We start from the raw sequence: 25,318 nt of genomic DNA, 5'->3' as shown, positions 1-25,318 counted from the left end.
CCTAAACTAACAAAATCAATTAACTTTGCTTTTTGCTGATAACAGGTTCCGATACAACGACATTCCGGTATTTCGCAACATGGATGATGTCGAACAATCCCATCGCCATGACATAGTAATGTTTTACGTACATATCTCGTCATCGTTCGACTTTTTTGCGTAACATTGATAGCTTCAGATTCTTAATTCCTGACAAATTCGTGATGTAAACGTTGTTCGGGATACGTAAACAGAGCAAGAACAAATTTATTGAAAAGTATGAGTAGTGCCTACTTACGTAAGTACTGACTCAAACTCAGACGGCTCAAAAATCAGTTTGAAGCTTTTCAAAGATTTCGAGTTCTTTGTATTTTTTTACTCAATTTTGTTATAGCCAATACCTTAATTAATATATCAATAAATGTTCATATTTTAGTATTAAAGGCGTATCTGCTTAACATGCTTTTGTCCCCGAATTCTTATTGCTTAGGCATGCCAGTCTCCTAGGAACCCTTTGAAGGATTGGCCAAAGATCACTTCTTACGTCTTCTTACAAATATCTTGTTAAAAATCGGTTCAGCCGTTTCTCAAGATAAGCTCGGACAAACCGACTGACAGGCAGATAGGTAAGTAAGTAAGTACATACTTAGGAATAAAATAATTATAAATGTATGTTTGGGTTCTATTTGTGACGGACACTTTAATATCATATTATTAAACTTCCTTGTCCACCATTGAAACCCCCGAACTTAGGTTACGGCCTTGTAGCATCGATATTTCAACACAACGAGAAAAATCTCAAATAATTTGTCTTCATTTCTGGGTAGCACGACACAAAAACCGGTACCAAAAACAAAATAAACACCAAAAGGCATGTCATTAACCACATCCGGCACAACTTAAAACAAGTACCTAAGTAGTGTTCGAAACTTAAACCCACGTGAGCAATCTACAGAACTGCAGATTTTGAACTTAAACGGTCGAACTTGTGACCCTCGTAGCGTTATATTGAAGGAACAAGACAAGTTTTGCATAGAGCGGAGTAGCCGTACATCAAAACAACTGGTGTCGTGGCGATGAGGCGAGGTGGCATCGGGGCGCGGGGTGGGGCCGTGGGGCGGATCGGGGCGGGCGTGCAGCCTGCAGCGTGCAGCCGCGGCGCCTCCCGACTGCACTCCGTCCTGACGCATCGAACGGTGCACTACCGCACGAGCGCCGGCCGCCGTCCTTCGCCCGTCGCTCATCGTCCGACGGCTGATTGCTTATCACGTATCTCTCTACATAATATAATTATTTTCTTTCTACACCTATCGACTAGGCTAGTAGGACTGAGGACAAAAATTATAGCCATCGACATTAATTTATTCTACTTAGGTAGGTACCTACTTATCCAATTTTACTTAAGTACTACCTAATAAATTAAAAATATTGTAGATATAAACATTTTCCTAACTGTAGTATACCTACTTAATAGCAATTTTACAAGTTTTGTTTCGAGTAGCAATTATTATTAGATATTTTTATAGGAATCGGAATCTGACTTGGTCATTTTGTTGTTGTGATACAGCTGACGCCATCTATTGACCGATAGCGAAACTATACCTGTATCCCTTATCAACCGTTACCTTATCAAATTTGTTTTTGAAACCTATTACATTTTTTAAACAAAAAAGGAGATAAACATAAATTAACTTTTAATGTAAACAATTTAGTCCAAAAGAAAAAATATTATAGTCAGTACAAACACCAAAGTTAAATTAGGACATAACGATACTGAAATGCGAGTTAAATATTATTATTTGCCTTGTAAAGCCTTATCGAACCGCCGAATGTAATGACGTGACCTTATCGATGATAAAATAATATAAAAGGACAGAGAGGTGTAATTTACTAGAGGTGGTGATGGCCCGAAAACAGCTTTATTCTGACTCATAAAGTACCTACCTACTTAACCAGTCGTACTTTTTGTGATTCCGTGAAATGGCGCTGTTTCTGCTCTCTCTTTCTCCTCTGTTCTATTTTTTTGTACTTACCTACCTACTTACATAAAAGCGAAATACCATTCACTCACTCATTGACTGACTGACTGCCTAATCACGAAATAGGTTATTTCTAGGACGTAGGTTTCAGCTAAGAAACAGTTTGGGAGAAAAAATTGCAAAAATCCACTCCTAAGGGGTTGAAAAATGGGGTTTGAAAGGTTAGGTTTATGAAAGTCCTATGTTTTTGAAGTTAGAGATATGAAAATTGGCATTTTGGTATTCTGGGTTCCGTGCCTTAAGGTAAGACTGGTACCTAATGTACCTAGGTAAGTGAGGTTATTTGAAACGAAAAATTTTTTAATCTCGTGAGAAACCAGAATATTTACGCGGATGAAGTCGCGGGCAACTGCTAGTTAATACCTACCTATATATAAGGAAATGCTGACTGATCTTTCTACGCACAGCTCAAACTACTTGACGGATCTGGCTGTTTGGCATGCTGATAGGCGATAGATATTATGAGTTATGACGTAGACATCCAAGAATTTTTGAAAATTCAACCCCTAAGGCGGTAAACTAGGCATTTAGTGGAGTCCACACGAACAAAGTCGGGGGCATAAGCTATTTCATATTATAAACATAGAGGCTTTACTAAAGTGTTCAGGTATCTATACTTACCTACCTACTTGATTTTTTTTTAAATTATACTTATTATTTTTCTACCTAATAATGTTTTTGGCCCATTACATCTTTCTTATAAAATTAGGTGGGAGCGCTTTTTTTGAAGTGAGATGTTTGAGGTCTGCACCTCTGTGGTCTCTAACTCAGCGTAAAAAGGAAATTTTATCGAAAACTGGTACAACGTTATGAGCCCATCAAACGTCCTGCATTTTATAACAGTGACGATGCACATTACAATTTGTAATGGTTACATCCGCGGATACGGACTTAATTTACATGCAAATACATCGGCATTATTACAAAAATGAGCATCCTGTCGCATTGCGATCGATTTGCATATTTTTTAATAAAATATCAGGAAAAATAACAAAGGCATTCATTTATAAATTGGACGGAATACAATAGTTGGCGTTTCCGGTGAATTATTCATAAAATTAAATCAAAGCGTCATCATAATCTGTGTTAGACAATTAATTGTTTATAACGACATGTCGGCCAATGCGTGTACCAAAGCAATAGAGGTGTGCATAAATTAAATAAGAACTATAGTACACGACAGGTCGAGATGGCAATCAGTGCGGACTCGCCTCGCACACCGTCACAGCCCCCGCTCTAACGCCGCCGCCCTGGTGCGGGCGAGCGTGGATGACGTGCGGGTGTGCAGGGCATCCCCCCGCCTCATACCCCAATTGCCATCTCGACCTGTCACGTAGGTACTAACTTCTACTACAGAAGCTACTTTTAAAAATCTTTAATGAAGAAGAAGGTTTTTCATCTGATAAGGGACATACCTAATCTAGATGGATACCTACTCCTACCACATGAGTAGCTTCTACAGAACCACTAGATACGAAGGAAGGTATAGTCCGCGACAGGTTGAGGTGGCAATCGGGGTATGAAGCGAGCGACGCCACGCACGTCACCCGCGCTCGCGCGCACCGGGTTAGTAAGGCGGCTGTGCGGGTGTGCGGGGCGTTCCCTGTCCGATTGCCATTTCAATCTGTCGCGTACCTACTATACCTACCAACCTAGATCCTGAAATTTCGGTTTTCAATCTAGTCACTTTCCGGTTAGCTATTGAGCCTTTAAATAAAACTCTGAACACGCAGAATAACGATTAAGTAAATTATTATAAGTAAGTAACTACATTTGAATAACAAAAACTAACTTCCATCAATGACATCACGTCATGATCATTGACTGTTAAATTAATTTATATGAATATATTGTGACAACTAGAGCCCATTTACATTTGGTATCTAATGAAACCAACTTTTATTTACAGCTAAAGTGTGCTGTGCCCGACATACAACAACATTAGACAACAACAACAAAAACAGACACAAAAGACAACAACACAACAGACTGTAAAGAATATTTTTGTAAGTTAATTCTATTACCTAGTTTTTTACAGAGAGTAGATGAAATTTTTATCTCAATTCCCTCCAAATGTATGTAAGTTTAACATCGTTATTAGGTATATTATAATAACATGGAATGCCCTTCCAGCTTCCGTTTTCCCCGCTATCTATAATAATACCTGCAAATGAAGAATGAATAAGGTAAGGTAACTTTTAGGCAGGCGTGGTCTTACCTTAGGCTGCATCATCACCTACTGTTTGGTTTGATTGCAGTCAAGGTCAAGGCTATACCTATTCAGCTTGTAACCAGAATGCTAGCAAAAACTTAGCGTTATTGTTATATCTACTGTTATACCAATAGGTAACCATTTGCCTGATTTTGTAGTTTTAGTATTTTTCAAACCAGCAATGTATAGCGTTCAAAACTGGGTTCAATGTCCCACCTACGACGTGGCATTAAGTCCGAATGGCCTACTTACGCAAGGTTCGTTGACCTCTAGCGTTAGTCAGGTCTTTTTTTGCAATAGGTATATCATGAACTTTTACAAAATACAGGAATTTTTTTCGCGTTTTTTGTGTTATAAAAAATAAAAATCACTACTAACCAAAATCGGCTTAAAATTATTGAATGATGCGTCGTTCAATATCCTTTCATCTTGTCAGCTGACAAGGTGAAAAGACTGAACTAAAGCATCAAAAACTATTGGTTAATGTAAAAGACCCATTAGGTACTTTATTTACGCTTCGCAGCGATGCGTGCGTTTTGTTGTAATTTACATAAGAATACGACACCATTGGTACCGTCGTTTTTTGTCCATCCCATGAATTTGTTGTCATTATCTTATCATAAAACACATTAACAATTCTTTTGTTTTAATGTATTCATAATTTATACATTTTATTATACTTAGATAAAATAGTATTTGAAAGGTTTTTATTAAATAAAAACTAGGCAATTAAATTAATGATAAAAAAAATTTTTTGTTTTAGGTGTCTTCGTGTGCCTATGTTTATGATAAGAACTATTAAGTATTTATTTATTTGACGTCAAACCTACCTACTTATCTTTATAATTTATATTTTCCATATTATTATTATATATTACCATCGGATCATTTAACTTCTTATCATCTGGGTATATTGTATTTAGGTGGATATATTGTAATATTAGATATGTAGGTATAACGTAGGTGTCAAGGATTCCACACATTTGAAAAAAGTAATATAATAAGGTTAATTTGATACAAAATTAACTAACACAAAAATAAACAAGTAATAAAATAGTAGTAAGTAAAAAAATAGTTGGAACGACCAGATACTATCTCTAGTCACCTGAACGGAAGCGCGACACAAAAACTGCATTAGTTCGAGTAAAGTTAATTATAAGTCTAGCATACCCCGCTCTACAAATTACACAAAAACGAAAAGGATCGAATAGGTACGTCATTATAAAGATTACTTAGATAGGTAGGTTATAGGTACATTTACATGCCATGCATTAAAAATTTGATTTATAAGCAACATAATATTATTTGAGTGTACCTTGAAACAGTTGTTTTGAACTTTAATTAAAAACTATCCGGAAACAAATTAAACAAAAGTTTAAAGAAAAAATACTTAACCGGTCATTTCCTTAACAGGACATTATCGTAAACCTTTAATCCATACTAATATTATAAACGCGAAAGTGTGTCTGTCTGTCTGTCCGTCTGTCTGCCTGTCTGTCTGTCTGTCTGTTAGCTTTTTTACGGCCCATCCGTTCAACCGATTTTAACGAAATTTGGTATAGAGATAGCTTACGTCCCGGGGAAGGATATATGCTACTTTTTATCCCAGAAAATCAAAGAGTTCCCACGGGATTTTTAAAACCGAAATCCACGCGGACGAAGTCGCGGGCATCATCTAGTACGTATTCTATAATTACGAATGAAAATCGTCAACTTTAGAATATTCTAAATAACTCTACATAGAATTAAGCCGTAAACCATAAAGCCTAAAAATCTTCACGTTCAAGTAAATCGCCGAATGGGATACCGAGTCGAACGTCGACACTTTGCCTAACGATCTTTCGTCCTTGTCCCAATACATTGTCGTTAATGTGCGGGCGCAGGCAATTAGATGCACAAAAACGTGACGTTCTAGTGCCATATAGTGAGGATTTGAAGGTGCGTAATGTGGCAGTTGTGGATGCAATTTGCAAAAAATAGGTAGAGAGGACCTACGTTACGTTACATAGGTAGGTACGTATCTTAAAGCAATGGGTCATACGGGTTACATTTGTAAAGCTATCTCTTCTAATCTCAGCGTTTTGTATCTTCTGTATCTTAGCTGACTTACTAATCACGGAGCACGAACTATAACATAAATGAAAAATATCTATGGTTTAACATACTTGATGACACGTATCTACGAGATAGATAACTGTGCATTTTATTGAGATATCGTTATGTTTTGTGCATGAATTTTCAGGAAGTTCTTTAGGAAATACGAATTTATACAAACTTCATTTTATGAATTGATTGAGTCAACCTTGTTAAATTTTTATTTTTCATAGTAAACTACAACAAATTATTAAATATTTATGTAAGTTTTAGGTTCATACAAGAAATCGGATTTTGTGATTGCGTAGTCTGTACCTAACTAGGTATATAAGGAAAATCTGACTGACTGACTGATTGACTACGGATCGGGCTGTAGCATGCTTTTATGACGTTGACATCCGCTAAGGAAGGATTTTTAAAAATTCAATCCAGAAAGTGATAAAACAGGAGTTTGAAATTTGTAGAGGCCACACGCGGACGAAGTCGCGGGCATAAGCTAGTAAGTAATTAATATAAAAAGAACATTGCAACCATCTGTTAGCGATGAAAAGTAATGAATAAGCGGGCTTCAACCAGATGTTGTAACGGAAAATTATCTGTACAGCATTAAATCTTATTAGAAATAATGTATATGTACATGTATTATAAACATCTGAATCCGAATAAACATACATTCAGGTAAATCAGAACGGTGAATGAGTAAGTGTAATATAAATATCAGAAATAGGTAAACCACTCGTAGCACCGCATTCTGGAATCAAACAATCTTTCAGCCGCTGCGCGCTGCTACAAACCTTAGAGCATTTTAAAATTAATCCGGTGAAGATCGTAAAATATTCAATAAACAGGGCGAGTAGATATGTTTGCTTTCGCCAACTTTAACATTGCTATTAAACAGTCGTGAAATGGACAGAAATAATCAGGTCGATCCGTTATATCGCGTCATTCGTATGATGTTGGCGTCCGAATACATTGCGAGCGCACTCACGGTCTATTGCCATGCTAGTCTGCTTTTCGCGTTTCCCTACCTCACCTCTCACTCGATATAGTTAATTCATTTACCTTCATTACATTTGGCAAAATGGGTGGGTATTTTAAATCAATTACCATATCGACGGATATTAGCGTTCGACCGTGCGTTTGGCATGCGAAGCGCATAGAGCGTTCCAGACGGCGGCGGCGTGACAGCACGACGCACAGCTCACGGAGTTTGCGAGCTTCTCAAAGAGAACGGTGGATACTCATTGGAAGTGCTAACAAGTAATGTAACATTGAACTAGAAGCATTCCCTCTTGTAACCGTTCGTAATCGCAGCTGTATGAAGCGCATCGCTTAGCTAGGAATGTATTACATTAATGTGGATGTTTATCCTATATTAATTCAAATGGAATAAATGAAGCTTGAGATGAAGCTAATACCGAAAGACTACTGAGACGTAGTATACAACTGTACGTACTGTAATGCTCGGCTCCCTGTTTAGGTACTATCGCAGTTTTAGAGGTTGTATCTACAAGTGTGCGTATTGTACCTAATGCTCGCTTTGATGATCACGTCAAAGTGCTAACTAAAATGATTGTAAGGTGAACACATCAAGTGGATACTATTTTTACGTTGCATTTATCTATAACTGAGGAGAAACAACTTTAGCAAGTAGTACAAGTTTGGCAGTGATCAGAGTTACGAACTTTGAACTCAGTTGCAGCACATTTTTGTCCGTTTGTTTGGAAATGAGTTCGCCAAAACTTCCGGATTAAAGAAAAAGTGTATTTTGACCAACTTTATCATCATCATCATCAACCGACAGACGTCTACTGCAAGACATAGGTCACTTGTAGAGACTTCCACACGCCACCTTCTTGCGCCGCCTAAATCCAGCGGCTCCCTGCGACTCATCTGATGTCGTCCATCCACCTAGTGGGGGATCTTCCAACGCCGCTGATGTCGTCCATCCACCTAGTGGGGGATCTTCCAACGCCGCGCCTTCCGGTGCGAAGTCGCCATTCCAGTACCGTGAGACCCCAACGTCTATCGGTTTTCCGAACTATATGCCCTGCCCCATTTCCACTTCAGTTTCGCAATCCGTTGAGTGAGTTATGTCGGTTACTCTAGTTCTCCTACGGATCTCCTCATTTCTGATTTGACCACGTAGAGAAACTCCGAGCAAAGATCTCTCTATCGCCTGCTGAGTGACTCTGAGCTTTCTTATGAGGCTCATAGTTAGTGACTTATGTCTCGGAACCATAATTATGTCATCACAACAACACGCACTGTTCGAAGACTTTATAAGTAGGTACACCGATTTGTTCGCCAGCTCCTCAATTGAACTTTGACGTACCTAATGGTCAGTGGCGGATTTTCAGTCTTGGCCGCCCCAGGCCCCAGGATTTCGTAAGTACCAACCGCCCCTTTCTCAACACCCATTAATCATGGTCGTAGTCATGAGTTGAGGGGGGGGGGGGGGAATTAAAAATTAACCTTTTGATTTGTCAGTACAATACAATCCAATGACAAATAAGAGCTCGAGCGCAGCAGGCGTAATTTTTTTTTGTTACTAAAAAAAAGTGATTTTTGTCATGATTGGCCGCCTCTAATATCTAGCCGCCCTAGGCCCGGGCCTACTGGGCCTTAGGGAAAATCCGCCACTGCTAATGGTCGAATTCAAGTCCATTACGCGCGAATGCTACAGTGGGTATCCACCCTAGTCGCTCGGTGCAGCCGGTGAGCGGACACACGCCGCGCCGCTTCGGCCGACCACCAGACGACTGTTTTTGCGAGTCGCGTCGCGCGCCGCGTCTCTTCGCCGCCGGTTCCTCAAATCTGCTCAAACAATACTCGGAACTAGAACATTTACTCTGCATTGCATTATGTTTATAACATTCTAAATTTATACGGTCTGCTATCCATTTTATGTTTGGTTTTCAGGGTTCTGTGGTCAACAACTTTAGTAATAACTGGAGCAACAACAACAACAAGGAAAACAATATTGGCATCTGACTCAGTGCAGTAGTTAGGTATGTACATATAAAAGTAAAATGCTGCTTATAAAATTTTTTTTTTTGAATGTGCCTAATGGTCGATTTAGCATTTAGCAACCCACAAAGCAATGTAATAGCTACACTGCTTATATATATTGTACATAAGTATCTATCTACATTCTACATATTGTATTATTTTACAAAAAAAGAAACAGCAACTTTCTACTGAGTTTCTTGCGAGCTCTTCTCAGGAGTATGTACCTACCTACCTACTTTTCGTGCTTTTGGTAGAGTCACAGTTAGAGTCTTAACCTATCTTATGTGACACAAGCTGTCCTACATGAAATAAATTAATTAATTGCATTTTATTAGAGACGTAGGTATTGATTAAAATACCAATTATGTAAATGATCAAAGACGTGTAGGACCAACTATACGTAGGTATAATATAGGCACGTATCGTATCGAATGGTAAATATAGTGTGTTTACTTGACTGCATTAAAGCTTTAATTCTTGAAAGCAGCAAGTCCTTTGCGGAACTGGCTCGGGCAGCGGGCGACGCAGGCGCAAGCGGCACAGAGCCTCCCGCGGAGCAGCTCCGGCCCCGCCACTTTTTACCCGCGCATGCTTGGCTCGTGTCTTTTTCGCTCTTCTCGATCGGAATTCGTTGAGAGATCGCCGCTGCCGGTGGCAGACGTCTTGTGACATGTCAGCGGTACGTGCGTTGCGTACGCACTAATTAACCAGTCATCTCACTCCAATGCACCACTTGCCCGGAATTTCCCCTTTATGAGCATTCGATTCGGAGGAGCCTCGTCCGTATTCAAGGAAGAACCGTGAAAATACTTTTGCACCAAACATGTAAACTGCACTCGTTATTTCCTTTTTAAGATTTGACGTGATTGTAAATTGGTTTGATTCTTGAATGGACTTAAAGCTTCTACTGTATTATTTAATTATAATTTATTGGTGAACGAGATTGTTTTTTACTTTTTTCGTATGGTTCATTAATTAGGTAGGTAGTAGGTATTTAGTTTAACACTTAATCCAAGTAGGTAGGGTACACACAAACTTGAAATCTATAAATAGCTACAAATATGGAAACCCCAAGACCCTGCACTCTGCTAATAAAACTATTGAAGTAAAAATAAGTTAGTGAAATAGCTACCTACCTATGATAAAACATAATATAAATCCTGTGAATAAAATAAAGACTGAAAATAAATCGTGGTTTACAAAAACATTAACATATTATTTTCACCACCTATGTTAAGAAGTATGGACATTTTACACATAATATGTTGAGGGAATTTTTTTAGTCGCACCACAATAAATTACAAAACATATAACTTTTAATGAATTCTGAACTCATTTAATCCATACTAATATTATAAATGCGAAAGTGTGTCTGTCTGTCTGTCTGTCTGCTAGCCTTTCACGGCCCATCCGTTCAACCGATTTCAACGAAATTTGGTACAGAGATAGCTTGCATCCCGGGGAAGGACATAGGCTACTTTTGATCCCGGAAAATCAAAGAGTTCCTACGGGATTTTTAAAAACCTAAATCCACGCGGACGAAGTCGCGGGCATCATCTAGTTATAAATAAAAAAATAGTGTAAATAAGCAGCTCCCAAATAAATTGCACACCCTAAAAGTTAAATAAGTCATTATGTAAAACAAGTAGGTACCTACTACTTTATCACTTGGGCTTGATTTAATGTGGCCTACCCAAATTTTCTCACGTAGGATACCAAAATAAGTATGGAAATGGAATAAAATGGTGTAAAACGAGTGGTACATTGTGGCAATTATGGGAAGCGAAGGTGTCGTGGGCCGACTACACGTGTTACCGTCCACTTGCATAATTTTATCCTAGGGCTATGTTTTAGTGTAGCAACCTAAAGTAAAGGTGGTAAAGCGTAGAGAGAACGTACCATACAAGCTACTGGAACTATCCACCACTTGCATAGTTGAGAAAATAATGGCCATAACATAAGTGACGGAAAACAGAATATAAGTACCTATTAAGTAGGTATCAATTATCATCCATATATGGCGATGCGAAAATGTATTTATATGTTACTATATATACACTACACTGTCTACACCACATAACTCACCGTGAGAGGAGACCCGTGCTTTGTAGTGAGCCGGCGATGGGTTGATCATGATGATGAAAATGACGTAATGTAGTACGCTAATATTATACATTACCTACGTAGTTCGTAGCCCGAACTGCGAAAAATCATAGGATTATGATTTCCAAATCATAATGGGAGAAGTTCGAACTGTTCGATAGTAAATCGTTTAATTTTTTTTCTCTCTTTTCTCTTCTGAGGTAAATCTTAACGTAACACGCAATAGTCAGAATATAAACTAAACCAGAACGATGTATTCCGATTTCACTCAGTCTTAATATCTGTCCTACTTCAATAGTTTTTGACTTTGTACATCGCGAAACCAGAAGCTTGCAAAGAAAATCCTTGAATTTAGGTACGAGGCCGAGTGCAGCGAAGGGGCGCGGTGGCGAGCGAAGCGAGGTGCTGACAACTGTAGCAACGAAGGTCGAATAGGTGAAGCTGAATAAGTGACGACGGAGTGAATTTACTGGTGTATCCCATTTAAAAGAAACCGTAAAAATTTCACTAAATGCTGAAATCAAACTTATTTCAGTTAATATTGGGAATTTTACATATCTCGTAAGATAAAAAATAAGATTTAGCGAGTGAATGCGCTAGTAAAAGTCCAAAATTAAGGCTTTAGACTAAAAATCTGATTCAACTGGAAAATTTACTGTAACTCAAGCCTTTACCGTAACATAGTACATTTTATGTACAATTGCGCCACTGTAGACTGGTGCAATTGGGACTTAGTAAGAAATGAAATTGTTTATTGTGTAAATTCCGAAAATATGTGATTTATACAAAAAAAAATATAACAGATCTTCTGTGGCGGTGTTTTAAACGTTTAAATTTTATACTTTAACTTGTTTCTTTTTTGTGCAAGGTACAGCTGTGGATACAATAGAGAAAATACGTACAAAGTCTAGAACTGATGATGTAAAGCGAATATTATGTTGAGGCAATTATAGGAAAAACGAAGGTTTGACACCTTCGACGCTGCCGACTACACGTGTTAGTGACCACTTGTATAATGCTGTATCAGGGCTATGTATTTAAAGTTAACAAACAGCTCAAAATAAATCTTTACTTATATTTTTGCCCAACGGCGGAAGGATTATTTGTTAACCTAATAGTCTATGAGGAATACGTAAACTGATAAAAATAAATGCTTGCTGCCACCAAAATTTTGTTAGTCATTATTATGTAAAATGTTCACAATAGGTAAACATATCTAGGGGAATATAACGCTACAGTAGTCGGCAGGAAATATTGTAAGTACATCGACTATTAGAAAGAGGTTTCGGCTTCGTAGAGCGTTGTCCGTGTCTCTCATATCTATGTGACGTTTTGTTGGTTGGAACGACAGAGACAACGCACAAAACCGCTCTTTCTAAAGGTCTATGTACAATATTTTTTGCCGGGTACTGTACTTGGTCGCTAACTTGTTATAGTGGTGAAATTCAAACAAACATGACATTTGGTCTCATCATGACATTTTTGAATTTACAAAGTAATTTAGATTTTAAAATAACTGTTCTAACAAAACCTTTTTATTAAATTTCTATCATTGTAATTTTATCACCAGTTAGTAGGTAATCTTGAGTGGTTAATAATTTTTTTGGATAAGCATAAAATACTTAAGCAACATTAAGTATAAGAATATAAATGAGTTTTAAAACCTAATAAAAATATCCAATTTATCCAAGTTTTCAGATTAATTGGATTTTATTCTTTAAGGATAACTGAAAAATAGAAGAATAGTTCAAAAAATAAGTAATAACAATAATACGTACAAATGCACATACCTAATTATATTTATTTAAACAAAACCGAACCTTTTATACGATCATTAGTATTTATATATGAAAACGAACTGTTTGAAAAGCAAAATATGATAGAACATTTTGGCAGTCAACGTATAATATGGCCATAAATTTAATATTAAAAATAAACAAGTGTGGCAGCGAATGCCCCGGTGGCAGCCCTTTGCAATCACAGAAAGAGGAGCCGCTTGCCCTTCCATTGAATCAAATTCATATATTTTGAGATTCAGTCGCCAATTTTATCTGTAGCGTCAGCACATACAATCATTCAAAATAAAAATTGAAATAGACGGGTTTGAAATATACTTCTGTTATTTGCACAGCTAACTCAGGTTCTCAGGTTGGATACTCATCGCAGCGTTTGAAGACGCCCCACTAGGTGGGCAGACGACATCAAACGACTTCCAGGGAGCCGCTGGATTCAGGAGGCGCAAGACCGTGGCGTGTGGAAGTCCCTACTAGAGATCTAATAATTCTAGAGATCTAATTGGTTGATAATGATGATTCGCAGGTGACCCCTAATAATACTCGACATCCCGAACCGGCCCGGACTGTCAATCCTACATTACATCCTACCTCAAAGCCTTAACATATAATGGTAAGTGATTTAGTTAATTTGCTACTAACAAGTTTAAAACACTCCAAGAAACAGGGAAGTTGCTAATTTTTTTATATAATTTACTTTAACATAGGTACCTAATTGATGCATCATAGTTATGGTATCTTTGATAGATCTGAAGCGACAAATGTCTACGGAATATTAATGGATATAATTAATTATATGATGCACTTACATGGGCATAGTTGTGTATAAAATATCTCGTGCTTAATGTTTAAACGTTGTTTTTGCTTGCATTAAATTAACTCCACAGAATACAAATGAAGGTTTAAGAAAAGTTCCGCGCCTTCAAATTGGCAGACAGGTGGTGCAAAAAAGATAAGTATTAAAAATCATTGATTAATCTACTGATTGTCATAAAGATAAAGTTTATCCGAAACCAGATAGATATCTACTACCTATAATAATTACAAAAATTAAAAAAACAGAAACATTTTTTTCGGAAGTCGAACTTAGGAATCTTTATTGTCTATGTTGATATTATGAGATACCTGTAATAAAAGAAATTAATTGACATAATATGAATAGTAATTTTGAATGGTGCCGCAATATAGAATTTCTAGTAAATTATTTGTTATGGTGGTATATAATATTATATTATAATATAATAGACAGGTAGCTATTGTTTTGTGTTTGATGATTTGGTCACTTGTATACAGATATTAGGAATTCTCAAATTAATCGTGATAATGTACCTATCGAAATTTGAACTGCGTTTACATGGTCATAATATGTTTCGTTGAAGATAAACTTGTTTGACATTTCATAAGTCTTTGCCAAACAAATCCTAAAATCTGCCAAAGAATTTATACGATTTTCTGCCGTGCGAACGGAAATTCAACAAAACAAAATATGAGATTCGTCAAACATTCACAGGATTAGTAAAGTTTATTAATGCAAACTCAGTGATATTAACTACTCAAACTTGGCGGTAATAGATACACAGTATCGTCCTGACCGTACCTACATTCCAAGAATTGTTTTATTGGATTATGCAGCGAGGACGCGAAGCAGCTATAACTATTCAGTGTCGTCTTTTGTGTTATGGAAAAACTTGTTCTTGAACCCATGTAGTGTGAAAGTGTCGTTTATTTTTGCAGTTTAATGTTACATATGTACACATATTATCGCCTGCGCAGCGCGACTGTCATCGCATCGCACGCCGCGCCGCTCTTGTTAGCGGACAATGAGGCCTGTTTACTGCAATATTTGCTATTTTATTGTCACCTTTTTTTAACGTTTGCTACTGTTGTATGATATCGGAATGATATGTTGAGTGTGTTTGTTAGCTCAGCGCAGCTTCAGACTGGAATACAAAAGAATATAGGTCGGTAAGTATGTCAGTATCTGATATCTCAATGTTCTCATGCGATGATGATGAGATCCAAGCTTATCAAGAACTAGCTGATGCCTGCGACGCACACTTTCACATCACAAAGATATCATAAAAAGTGTATTTGTGTGCTGGTTTGTCCTTCAATCACGCCACAACAGAGCAACGGATTAGCGTGATTTTTTGCATGGATAAAGACCTGGAGAGTGGCATATGCTAAAGAGCTCGTCACGGGATTTTGAAACCCCTAAACCACGCGGATGAAGTCGTGGGCATTAGCTAGCTTATAATAGGTATGGGTAGTGATGGTTGCTTAAAAAGAGAAAGGGAAATTACCAATTACTTAATCTAGTGAGATGATATCATTATCATATTAATGCTTCGTTAAAGATAACAACTTATTTACCAGCTTTATTTTTTGGGTGATGAGTGTAGACAGTATTTCCAGTTTATAAAGTAACAGATTTAATACTCAGACTATTTCACAGAACCCTAAGGCTTCCACAGTCCGTTGGAGACTAATGTTTATTTGGACATATTTATGGCTATAGTTCCGCTTTTTGTGCAGATGGAAATATGTGTGGCGGATCGCACGTCTGCGTGAGATTTCGGACACCTCTCCGCTTACTAAATTTAATATCGTCGGCCTTTACGGCGAGGACGAAACAAAAAAAAACGAAATCGCCATTGTGTCGGCGACGAGAACGGCACTTCGCGCCTACCGCCACTCATGAAAATCATTTTGTTTTTATATCAAAATGTATGTTTATGATAACACCTGTTTCGTTGATGCCTCCGCGATCGGTGTCAGTGGAAGCTTGTCGCTATTTTTTGCCAATTTGAGGACTATAAAGACGCCCGCATCGCGCGCTAATTTAACCACTGTTCTCCAAATTACGCATTCATTCGTCCTCGCACTCTTGTCAAAAGTGTATATCCCTCTCTCCTGAATTTTAACCGTCACAAAAATTTTGGAGAACAGGAAAATGAAGAAAATAATATTAAATTGTAGGTATAAGTATATTATATTGTAGCATACATTAATCTAGTTAGGAAACGATCATCAAGGTTGTGATAAATAAAATGACACGTTCTTTTCACGAATCGAATGTATCAAAGAAGTAGTTTGAAAGCTATGTTTGAAAGTATATATTATGTTATATCTTATAACCAGTGACCTCTACTAATATAGGTACTCTGGACCTGTGGTTGCCGGCCCAATTTCGAAGCAACTTTACTATCGCAATTTTGGCGCTGAGATAACAGGAGTGAGTATCATGTGAGCGTACTCAGAGCTAAATGTTAGTGATGTCTGTCAACATAGTTTCAACACGAAGTCAATTTTAATTTCCGTTACGCATGGTGGGACACAAAAAACTTTTTTTTTTAATCTTAGCCAAGTTTATCATCCTGACTAATATTCCCCTTTCCCTCCAATTAGGCGTAAAGCTTGTGATAGGAGACTAGGAGGAGGTACGACAATTAAAGTGCAACGGGTGAGGTTTGAACCGGCGAACTTTCGGTTTTCAGTCCGCTCCTTTAACCGTTGAGCTATCGAGGTTCTTACTGTCATTTTGTATGGCACACTTCTTCCAAGTACTTGTGCCATTCCATTTCAGTGGTTATAACTTACTCATAATGCCATTTAAGTAGCACGAACGATCAGTATTTAAATTCAAATTGATTTACCTATTTGTATATTGATTTATTACTTCAACGATTACTATAATATCAAGGTAAACGGAATATTTCATATTTACCTTCTAATAAATCAATCGTATAAATCTTAGTTTATGTCAACTATAATGATGCGGCTGTCAAAGGAGCCCGCCGCGACCACGGTCCAGCTTTTTGCATAATTACGCCGATGGAATGTCGTCTCTTCAATATGATAACAAAGAAAGATGACCGACTATATGATTGTTAAAATTTATAGCTGTCTGAAGACGAGGGCTGGAACCCATGAGAATCGCAGCAGTTTCAGAATTTAAACAAATATTTGTCCCCCTAACATGCACCCTCGACTTCGTTGTCACATACAAATTCGTTCCGTCTGCATAGGCCAATTTTATGAGAATACAATGAATATACTACAGGATACCCGTGACTTCATCCGCCTGAATTTAGATTTATATAAGCCCGTGGGATGGGTATTTTCCGGGATAAAAAGTAGGCTATACCCGTCTCGAGGATGCAAGCTATTTCTGTACCAAGTGGATGGTGTCCAGAACATCGTCAGTGTGGATTTAGGTTTTTAAATTCCGTGTTAAACTCTTCGATTATCCGGGATCAAAAGTAGCCTGTCCTTACCCGAGATGCAAGCTATTTCTGTCCCTTTAGTCAAAATTGGCTCAACGGATGGGCTGAGGAAAGCTAGCAGACAGACAGACTGAAACACTTTCGCATTTACTATATTAATATGGATTGTACAACGCAAACCAGTCTACAGGTAAACAAATATGTCTATGGACGTGTTCAAATTGATAAACCACATGAAATCGCAGATAGTGAAGCCCTCCTTAGCGAATCCACGATTTATATATTATCGTAACACAATCCATAAGAAAGCACTACAATAATCGTACATTTCTCTTGACAATGTTCCTTTGAATATAGAGAGTTAAGGCGAACAGATACAATGTCGAAGATTTGTTTACTCAGCACTATGAGTCCAGTATTGCGCGATTACCGGCTCGCCACGACCGCTTGAAAAGTGAACCTTCCGTCTAACACGTATAAGAAGAAATTTCCATCCATGTATATCGATACCGTATCTACTTCTAGATAGCGCAATGACTCGCAGACGCTCTGGCAAAGCTAAATTAGTATGTACACAAATGTCATCGCTCACTATAATATCGCAATCAAAATTGACGTGGGAAATATACTCGTTTGTGACTGAAACCGTGCAACCTGTGTCAATAAATTTTACAATGAATTATAGATCACGTTGGCTAGGTTTAGATAATATTGCATAATTCAATCATACTATCCCGAATGCATGAATGATAATAAATACCGCGGTACCATTAATTTATAAGCGCGACTGTGTCGGTGCGGTGTCAATCCAATAATGGTTTTGCATTTTGGCCGTTAATTACAAATATAGAAAAACAAGATACAAAATCAATCGCGGTACATGGTATCATGTGCCTACATGTAACACCCAATTCGTGTAGGATATATGGATAAAAAATTCTTGTGCGAATAACTGGACATGACGAAGCAAACGAGTAAGTAAGATGCAGTGTCCGGGTACGCATACATACATACGGGATGTGAACGGTATGGCAAGCGGCAGCTTCCTGTTTTAATTCCCACTTTTTGCAAAATGCGTGAGGTCGGATGCATTACGGATATCAGCTATTTCTTGGAACACACATTGGAATATACATTGACATCAAAATATTTTATCTTTTTCTTCATCAATGCTCATTAGTCCATTTTAAATTTTTGTTCTTAAACATACCTACACATATACATATGAAATATATGACCTGCTTATTATTAAATCCAAAGCAGGTACATACCTGTCTTTTTAGTCCGATCGCAGATGGCCATCTTAGATGACCTAACATGCTTTCCAAGATAAAATATGGAATGTTACCTACCGATTAACTGAGCAATAGTTCTTCAGTTTGCCGAATTGGGCCTCCGTTGCACCTAAGTCGTTCCTGCAGGAACTAGGTCATATTAATTGCAGTGAATTCACTTGTGTATGTAAGTTTTGGAACGAGCCCGTTAGCATGAATAAAATGTCAGACACAATCGACAACCTGTTGAGGTGGGCTCGCTCGTCAGTTTTAAAATGTAAATCCTGCTCCCGAATGAAATGGAGAAACAAAACTATCATTTTTAATAAGACAAAATGATGAACGAATAAATCTTCATCGTATCCTTAACGATTGTATCAGAACAGAAAAGGGATATATATTTCGCATCGTATACTGTGCTAAGCAAATATACGCTGCTATAGTATAAAATATATTCGTTATTATGCACCCAGAACAGACTGTATTAAAAGTCAGTGGGACCGAGATTGTATTTTATTATAAAGTGCCTGAACATTGCTTGCAAAATTGACATCCAAATCAGATTAATCCAATCAATGGAAATTTATGAAGCACCCGAGAGCGCTCCGTACCATTGAGAGACGAAACCTTCGCTAATCAGCTCTCAACCGCATCCTGTCTACTCTATATTTTTTATTCATTTTTAAATACGCTCCTCCAAAGTTGCCAAAGCATAACGATTGAATTGTGTTTTGCATCCTAGGATCGCGCGGAGTCACTGCGTGCATGGGTGGGTAACTTCACTTATCACTATAACTTTTTCATTATAATTACTCAAGTTTAAGCAGTCTAACACAGCATTAAACTAACACAAACTAAGCATTAATCTAACACAAATCATACAATGTGTAGAAAAAAGCTGTTTCTGAAGCAATACAATATAATATACCTACTAAGAACAACATAAGATTGTCGTGTACTTATTGAAGGCAAAGATTCGTATTCAACAAGCAAAGCATTGTAACACCAGAGGTACGATACTCTGGAATTATTCCGAAATTTGCCAACGTCTTTAAAAATCGCACAAGTCAGGTTTTTGTGGCAATTATAGCGACGTGCGGAGCGGTCGCCTTCCGCTTAAACATTCTTTGATTTATATGTCTGCTTTTGGTTCATACGATGAGTTAAATATGAGCCGACCCATCAAATATGCAGACTTTTTAGGGCACCGAAGCAACTTTTCATGCTCATTATAATAAAAACACGATAGCTCATGTTGGGACGTATCTATATAGCAAAATGTTACCTCTAAACGTATTTCAGGTTAATTTCAATTGTAGAATTACAGTTTTACCGCGCTGGTAGACTCTTGATCTACTCGATTGATATTTTTATTTCTAATCAAATATTAGTTTGAAAGAGTGATTCATGCTGAGGTGGCACTACTAAAAGCCATCAAGCAAAATAAGAATAAGAGAAAGAGTCATTCGCAAATACTAATAAGTATTGCTTTTTTGCTACAGTGTTTTATAAGTTTCAACCGATACCTCACCTTAGATACATAAAACCATAGCATGATGAGTAAACGCTACTTAAAGCATCTGAAATGAAAATCTTACTTTTGTTTATTTAATAAATAAGTCAGTCACGTAAGTTTTCAAATACCTATAATGCCCATATTATATAACTAATAAAATTCAAAATTTTGAAGTATCAAGATCACTCAATTCTTTCAATAATATAAGATCAGCTAGCTATATTTCATCCTGGCATGCTGTCACATGATCTGCACGAAGATACATAAGTAAATTATTTTTATTGAGTTATAGAGCTCCTCGTTTTGAGGCTTTATTACGAAATAAATTAAAAACCTCTGAGGCTAGATCTTGAAATTCGGGTAGGATTTTTATTATTTTACCTAAAATATTGGCTTATATTATTAACAATTCCATTTCTAATAATTCTCGATTAAATTAATGGATCCACATTGAGCAAGAGTTCAATTATAAGGAAACACTTGATAGCAATTAAAAAAATATTAATTAATGTTTTACCACTTCTTGAAAATATATCTACTTACTTAACGTTAATCGAATTCAACTTTAAGTTATAAAAATAATAATAAGTTCCAAAAAGAAGAAACGTATTCATTTTGGTCCACAACTATATAATTAGGTTTAGGTACATCATGGGTAAAATACTTGAATGCCATTATAATTATGGGATCGCACTGCGCGACCGTAAATATTAAAATGTTTATTCAGTTATCAAAAAACAAAAATACTTAAATGCCTTCACATTAGTAGGTATACGCTAAAAGCACCAGTTCGATCCTAAAATGATCACTTATGATATTGACAGAATAAATGGCATCCAACCATTAACGCAAAAAAAAACAATTTTATATGGCCTTTAATGATACGTTACCAATTTTAAAAGGTATAAAAAGTGCAAGTTATTATATATAATTTATATAAATGAAATCGCGGCCATATTTGTGTTGGATTAAGGTCAATGACCAACGGTTGATACGCGTCAATCCTCGGCCATTTACGCGACTGTCATTACAACTCAGACGCGTAATTAAAATCAATATTTATGGCCTTATTAGAAGACATAAATAAGAAACGCTGGACATTCTCCGACTGATGTGTGGTGACACTCCTTCAGAGACGGATATGTGATCACAAATTTAAAATACCCAAAGGAATTTAAACATGTTGATGTTAGCCCTAGACTTAACCTTAAATAAAATAAAATAAAATAAAAAACTTAATTTAATTTTCTTGTAAATATGACATCATTATTTTCGCTTTGTTTCTTTTGTTTAAACTACAATACGACTTTAACACAACATAGACTAAAATTATTGAATAATACATTTGATCCTTAATTTGTTAATATAATATCAGGTATTAATAAATCAGTTTGTATAAATAAACGTAGATGATGTAGGTACTCGCAACAATTAATGTCAAGTCGAGAATAAGTGCGTTACATTAAAGATAACTAGAAGGCTTTAAACGTATGTCAGTTGTAAATTTCATGTCTCTTATTCAATTAAGAGTCTTACATCGAAAGATATAAAACTCGTAAGAAAGTGCTATAAAGTTGGTAATTACAGGTCACACGTAGGCTCGGAATCAGCCGTGAATATAGGATTATAAAATAATAATAGGACAGTTAGTTCTGTCAAAGTTATACTCTGTATAGGTATTTAAAAAGTTTTCGAAAACATTATCAATATAATCATTTCCTATCATTTCAGATACATTAAGTTATGACAATTCCCGGTATCAGTAAAAAGGATCGAACGACGCTCATTATTATCTTTAATTATGACAGTTTACCATATACGAATGCTTTACTCGATTGCGACTGAGCACGGCGCAAAAAGCAGCCAAGTCCTGAAAGGGCTCGCCTATACAAAGCAACTTGATATTTGATGAAAAACATCGCATTAGATGATTATGTGAGATGAGATGTAAACAGAATGGGGCGAAAATGTTTCATTATCACACATTGATCTTTTATCGTTATTCGTAATCAGCCACACTGTTTATGTAATTACCCTAAGAAGGGCAAGTTCCACATTTTCTTAGTTTTATATTTTTTTTAAAAGTACCTGTTAAGCACCAACTACCTATCCGTGTGGGGATAAATTTTCAAAAATCCTTTCCTTATAATTCCTCATAATTAAGGAACCCTTGTGCAAAATTTCATGCTTTCAGAACTACCGGTTTAAGCTGTGCGTTGTCTATAACTTGCCAGTGTTAAAATTTTTATAAAGTTGATAGCAAAGTATGAAAAAAATATTTTAAAAACTTAGAATAAAGTATAAATGTATATGGGTAAACTAACTAATTATTCCATATAACAACGTTCTTTACTATTTCGAGAAGTCAAAAATTCGTCGAATCGACTTCGCAGAAAAAAAAGATAGGTACGATACGAAACTAAATAAATATTATTTAATTTTTTTGATTCTGTGAACAACAATAAAAAATAGAAGAACAAGTATTAATTTTAGCAGATATTCAGAAGACATTTCGATCATTATTAAGCGAGTATCTTTTCTTAAAACTGAATTGTAAGAACAACATATTTGTAAAAAAATATTATGAAGCATGCATTTTCTTAAGCTTTGAACGAATTCATTAATAAATTGAAGGACATTTTTGGTAGCTATTTCATGATCATTATCGAGTCGCTTTCTCCTTCTGTAGAGCTTACGCATTATGGTTATATACTGAAAAAACATAGAGTTATATGTATATTACTTCGACTGAAAACTTTATTTTTAAAGAGTTTTAGCTAATACATAGAAATCGATTCTTAAACTAAATGCACTAAGAGTACCCGAGCTGGACGACCATGTTTAATTGTGGCTATTAGAACAGATGGCTTATTCATTTGTAGAGCAGTCGGTCGTTGTGCTCATGTCGTAAACTGGCGATTCGTTCCCGTTCTGATGTTATTGTAGCGTTTTGTCTATGCTCCGCTATTTTATTGAGCCATTTTGTTTTCTCTAGGATAGGATATACATCAACGCTTATTCTTTTGATAAATGTGTGTATGTGAATCAACAATAATTCTTCAATTCGTGATCACAATTTACTGTGACTTGAGCAATCCTTTTAAAAAGTTGAGACATTCAACTAGACATCAAATGGGCAATTCATATTTGTGAATACTGTTCGAGTGTGTGATGCCACTTGCCAGTGATGACATATGGATCCGATACATAGTCGTTAACTATGGGCCTAATAAGAGAGCTCAGAGTTACTCAGCGGGCGATGGAGAGAGATGATTGGAATTTCTCCATGTGGACAAATCAGAAATAAGGAGATCCGTAAGAGAACCAGAATACCTAACCAACAAAGCTCACTGGGTTGCGAAGCTGAAGTGGTAATGGGCAGGGCACATATTTTGAAAAACCGATAGACGATGGGGTCCCAAGGTGCTACAATGGCAACCTCACCCAGGAAAGCACAGCGTTGGAAAACCACCTACTAGGTGGATAGACGATACCAAACGAGTTGCAGGAACCGCTGAATTCAGCCTGTTATGGATTCAAGAGCGTCCTTACAAGAGACCTAATATGTCAAGCAGTAAACGGCTAACGGCTGATAATGATGATGATGATGATGATGGTGACATTTGTGAGGCCGGGCACTCGTATCTATGTATTAGTATTCAATTTAGCTCACGTGAGTGGTAAAAATAAATAAAACAGAACGAAGCTATGATACGGGGCGGGTTGCGAGTTATAGGTCCCCTGCGCCACGGCCGCTCAATTTCTCTAATTAATTAACGATCCCGTAGATAAGACTCGCTGACAACCTTATTTGTGGCGAACAAATCTTTGAGGCATAAATTTTAACGTACATGCTCTAAAGTTGTAAACTCTATGCACGATTACCGGTACAACGATAAATATGGCCATGAACATATCCTCGCGTATCGTCAGGACGAGCCATTAGTAGATAATTGTACTCAGAATTAAAACACACAGATATAGATACTTACAAAATTATCATTCACCAAATTCATTTTACAGCCTTTTAAATGCTCTGTGTGGAAGAATCTAGAAACCCACCCCCTCATTATTCCAAGAAAGCTCCTGTATAGGGGTTACGACACACGGTAATGAGGAATAGGCACGAGAGAGAGACACTCAGTACACCGAACTGGCTTTTCCTCTGATGGGATGGGAAGCTTCAGTCATAACAGCTTAACCCTACTGGCAAGGTTGTACAACCAAACGACCTAATATCCATTTGCGACAAAAAAGTGTTACATGAAGTGAAATTAGTTTGAAAATTCTTCTGGCATGAACTTGACCCTGTTCAGGCTAAATAATCGTAAAAGATTCGCCTAGCAGCCCAAGCACAATCAGTGTGACAACTGACAACGCTTCGGCAAGGCGATGCAAGAAAGAGTTATCGCTCTGATTGTGCTTGAGCTGCAGAGTCCAACAATTTACATTTGTCACATACATAAGAGAAGCAAAAGGCCTCCTTAAAGATGATTTATGCTAGACCGTGCCGGGCCCGACCCATGCTGTATCCAAGGCAACAGATTGGGAATTTGTATGAGGTCACATCAGACCGTGCCATGTCCGAGTCATCCGAGCCTCGTCCGTGTCTCGTCCGTGTTACGTTTCTTCACACAAAATTGCAATCCGTGGATCGTCTGTGCGTTGGACATGCCTCGAACGTGGCACGGCTCGGGCCCGGCACGGTCTAGCATAAATCAACCCTTAGGCCACACCAACAGTGTAGGTAGGTACTCTCCGCCGCAACTACTGTGTCTCTTCTATCAATAACACGTATCACGAAATTTCTACATTAACTAATAGTTATGGAGCAAGTACTTAATGATTTTGTGGTCAGAAATAATTAATCCCGAATATTATATTTTTAACTGACTTCAAACAAAAAGATTATCAATTCGATCTGTATTTAAGTAGGTTCATAATATGTACGCGATTTTCTAGCTTCTGGCTTCACCGTTTTATATGTTAGAAGACTATAGTTACTATATACTCTACGCGTTCGTTCTGTTTTCATTACGAAACAACTGCAAAATTATAGCAAATGGTAGA

Source organism: Maniola hyperantus, chromosome 1, assembly GCF_902806685.2.
Source record: "Maniola hyperantus chromosome 1, iAphHyp1.2, whole genome shotgun sequence".
Classification (NCBI taxonomy): Eukaryota; Metazoa; Arthropoda; class Insecta; order Lepidoptera; family Nymphalidae; genus Maniola; species Maniola hyperantus.
The sequence above is the reverse complement of the archived record's forward strand: the minus strand, read 5'-3'. Positions refer to the sequence as shown.